A 4737-nucleotide genomic window follows, 5' to 3' on the forward strand; every position below is an offset into this window, starting at 1 on the left:
TCCTACAGATTCAAAAATGACCATCCCTTTAAGAAATATTTTTCCCCCCCAGACACATCCTGACCAGGCACCACTAGTTCCGATACTATGGCCCATCCCTTTAAGATTTCATTTTAGCTGCAGATTCACCAAGTCTAGCAAGGACCCCCCTGAAACACAGGTCGGGCAGCGGGTCCAACGGCCATCCCTTTAAGAGGTTTTGCTGTCTGCAGACACATAGTGGCCATTACCTACGGCTGATTGGGGGCCACCCTTTTAAGAAACAGTTCCCACGGCACGTCAATATCGACCGAGTACAACGGCCGCTTGGCCTCCACCTCTGGATGAGTTTTACGGGAGGGGAGTTTGTTGTTGGGTTGCGGGGGTGTGTGTTTGTCTGCAGATCAATATTGACCAAGTCTGTCGACCAATGACAAAAAGCCGTGCGGAAGAACCCAGCCAATCAGCCTCTAGCCCTTGATGACTATATTTTTTGTCCCCAGACAAATATTAACCAAGCGCCCCTGGGCTGGCATTGTTATAATTTTCCGGACAGGTCACTGGATCCTTGGCCCGCAAAGTCGGGCATATCACGATTATTTTGGGGCCAGTTTGTCACACAACAGTGTGGCTGACTAACGATCTGGGTGGGGTATGACCCTGCCAAGGGGAATCCTGATCCCACGGTATTGGCATTTCCAACCATTTCGCAACAACCGCGGGGGCATTACTGGGGGTGGCCGGCTATTTCACTCAAGCAACCAACAAACGGCGGGGAGAAAAGTCATCCCGGCTAAAGATTCGGCACGGCCGAGAACGCCGAAGACTTGCTAGTCCAAGCAAAAAACAACTGTGGGGGGGGAGGAGCCACATACGTGTAGCCCCCATGGCCGGGGGGCAGGAACCAAATGCAGGACCTCCAGCCCCACAAAGCAGCTGTGTTAGCAGGGAGTGAGCGGAACGTTGTTCCTATCGCTACCCCTAGAGGGAGCTAATTTCCCGGCACCCAAATTAATATATATCTATATTAGAAAACAAATCTTGAAGGCCTTCTTTACCCATCCCAAAGAAACAAAAAACAGAGCAAACAAATATTCGTTCATAGATTCCAAGGCCCACCGGGTCATTTTGCTCCGGTACTTTGACCTCCTGGAGAACACAGGCCAAAGACCTCCCCCAAAATAATCCCTCTTTCTCCTAGGTAAAATCTTTAGAAACAAAAACCCACACCCAATCTTGACTGAAAACTTGCCCAGGATGGAGTATTCCCCCCCGCCCACACACACACACACACACAACATTTGGGAACTTGTTCCAACCGTCTGTTCCCCTTTAAATTCACGCCACCACCTTTAAGAGCAATGGTATGGTCCTTTTCCACACCTGGGGATTACCATGGAGGAGAAGCTGGCTATGAGTCAGCGGTGTGACCTTTGCCAAGAAGGCCAACGGCATATTGGGCTGCGTTTGTAGGGGCATTGCCAGCAGATCAAGGGACGTGATCGTTCCCCTCTATTTGGCACTGGTGAGGCCACACCTGGAGTACTGTGTCCAGTTTTGGGCCCCCCCACTACAAGAAGGATGTGGACAAATTGGAGAGAGTCCAGCGGAGGGCAACGAAAATGATTAGTATCAGAGGGGTAGCCGTGTTAGTCTGGTTCTGTAGAAGCAGCAAAGAATCCTGTGGCACCTTATACTAGAAGTAGCAAGAGTGTGGGTGTTTTATTAACAGATGTTTTGCAGCATGAGCTTTGGGTGAATAACCACTTCTTCGGATGCAAGCAGAAGAAGTGGGTATTCACCCACGAAAGCTCATGCTGCAAAACATCTGTTAGTCTATAAGGTGCCACAGGATTCTTTGCTGAAAATGATTAGGGGGCTGGAGCACATGATTTATGAGGACAGGCTGAGGGAACTGGGATTGTTTAGTCTGCAGAAGAGAAGAGTGAGGGGGGATTTGACAGCAGCCTTCAACTACCTGAAGGGGGGATCCAAAGAGGATGGAGCTCGGCTGTTCTTGGTGGTGGCAGATGAAGGAACAAGGAGCAATGGTCTCAAGTTGCAGTAGTGGGAGGTCTAGGTTGGATATTAGGAAACACAATTTCCCTAGGAGAGTGGTGAAGCCCTGGGATGGGTTACCTAGGGAGGTGGTGGAATCTCCTTCCTTAGAGGTTTTTAAGGCCCGGCTTGACAAAGCCCTGGCTGGGATGATTTAGTCGGGGATTGGTCCTGCTTTGAGCAGGACGTTGGAGTAGATACCTCCTGAGGTCCCTTCCAGCCCTGATCTTCTATGATTCAATCCTGTGATGATGCAGGTGGGTTCTGGCTGCCGTCAGGGGGTCAGTTGTGTGTCCTGCGTGTGCGTGAGATTTTTGTGTGTGGTTTTTTTTAACCCGTGAAACACCAGGTGGGCAAAGAAAGGACCAGTTGGGGCTGGGACCACGTCCCCCAGGAGAGCCGCTCTGCCATGATCCCCCCACTTTCCTCTTGGGCACCGGTCGCGTGTTGCATAAGGAGACAATCCCGGGTGGGTCCGAAGGCCACGTCCTGGAGCCAGGTCTGTGGTTTTAACCCCCTGCCGGGGGAGGAGCGCTGCCCGGGTCCACGCTGGTGACCGAAACTCAATCCACGAGGAGACGGTAGAGTTCAGTGTTAACGGGTGGATCCAGCCCTGGCTCCAGACAGATTCACTCCCAGCCCACTTGTCTCAATCGCCTTCTCCCATCCTGGGCCAGCCAGGCCCCGCCTTGGGGCCGGGTGGGAGCCGGCGCCCCCCAGAGGGGACAGGCCCCTGCCCCATTCCCTGCCCCCCTGAGCCAGCCAGTCCCCGCCCTGGGGCCGGGTGGGAGCCGGTGCCCCCTAGAGGGGACAGGCCCCTGCCCCATTCCCTGCCCCCCTGAGCCAGCCAGTCCCCGCCCTGGGGCCGGGTGGGAGCCGGTGCCCCCTAGAGGGGACAGGCCCCTGCCCCATTCCCGCCCGCCCTGAGCCAGCCAGTCCCTGCCCTGGGGCCGGGTGGGAGCCGGCGCCCCCTAGAGGGGACGGGCCCCTGCCCCATTCCCACCCCCCTGAGCCAGCCAGGCCCCGCCCTGGGGCCGGAGGGGAGCCGGTGCCCCCTAGAGGGGACAGGCCCCTGCCCCGTTCCCCACCCCCTGGGGCCAGATGGAAATCCAAATATTACAGTGCTGGATACATGTATACAGCCCACAGGGCCGTGGGCAGGAACTGAACCCAGGACCTCCAGCCCCTGCAGAACATCTGTTAGCGGGGAGGGAGCTCCCCTCGCTGCCCCTAGAGGGAGCTAATCCCCCAGCACTCTGCCAGCAAACTGCGGTAACCCCATGGGGGCATCGCTCCATTCCCCCCTCTTGTCTGTCCGGGGTTCTCTGCAGAAAGCAATTAGGGTATGAACAAATCACCCGCCCATCCCCGTCTCCTCGCAGTGGTACAGTCTGAATCCCTGAAGAAAACGGGGAGAACGGCAGGTCCCAGGGGACGCTGCCCATTACCGGAATTAACGTGAATTCCCAGGTTGATTGAAGTCCCATGATGCACTTGGGGTCCTTGGTGGGAGGTGAACGGCAGATCCCAGGGTGGCCAAAGTCCCATAATGCACCTGGCTTTGTAGTAGGAGGTGCATGGAAATGCCAGGTGGGCCGAAGTCCCATAATGCACCTGGATCTTCCGCTACAAAGCCAACAGTCCCACAATGCACCTGGGGAGGTGGGACCAGCGCACGAAAAGATGAGTCCATTTCCCGTGACCGGCACGAGTTGCCCGCCCGGCCCGGCCCATCTTCCTTCCACAGGGCGTGGTGGGGGCAAGGGGGGGGAGCAATTTGACTCTGCCCCACAGGGACTGGCCGGGAAGTGTCAGGTGGTGTTGGCCACGGGTCTGGATGGGGGACGAAGAATTAGTCACATCAGAGCCACTTGGTTTCCTCCAGCTCCCCCCAACCCGATCTTGCTTTTATTGGGGAGACACTCTAGGCCACATCTCTATGGTGAGGGAGAGCTGGAGGACTCCTAGGGTAGCCATTGAGCCATAGAGCCCATAGGGTAACCATAGAGCTTGGGCCAGGGCAATGGGCAGTAGGGTGGGCAGAGTAGCTCGAGGTAGCTGGCTGCTCTGGGCCCCGTCTCTATGGTTAAGGAGAGTTGGAGGACTCTGACTGGAACAGAGCGTTGGGGTGATCTCGGTGGGGGACACCCGTAGGCCACCCACAACCATAGAGCAGAGCAGCTCATGGACGGAGCCGTGCTACCGTCTCTATGGTCCTTGGGAGAGGGGACAGAACCGGGATCCTGGAGGGGGCGCTGTGGTCAGGGTGGGGTGCGGGGTTGCTGGAGGGGAAATTCGGAGGGAGGGTGAAGGGGAACAATATGGTGGAGTTATGCAAATGAGCCAATGCACGTTAATCAAATATGCAAATGAGAGTCATGCTCATTTGCATAGACCCTGCGGTTTCCAGACCTGGCTGAGGTGGGGGTCGGGGGTTAGGGATTGGCTCCCGGGGAAAGAGGAGATGCCACGGATGGAGTGTCTAAGGGGGAGGAGCCCAGGGTAGCCCCGCCTTCCCGGAGGTGGGGCCAGGAGGGGCATGGCCTCTGGCTCCCAGCACGGCTTGGCCTTGCCGAGGTGCTTCTGGGGGTGACTTTATCCGTGGGCGGGGGCGGTTCAGAGCCGTATCGCCGCTCCCCTGTCCCCCAGCCCTGGCCTTACCGCCGCCCAGCCCGGCCTCCCGCTCGCTGGCCTCCCCCG

The sequence above is a fragment of the Mauremys reevesii genome, linkage group 14 (assembly GCF_016161935.1).
Source record: "Mauremys reevesii isolate NIE-2019 linkage group 14, ASM1616193v1, whole genome shotgun sequence".
In the NCBI taxonomy this organism is placed as follows: Eukaryota; Metazoa; Chordata; order Testudines; family Geoemydidae; genus Mauremys; species Mauremys reevesii.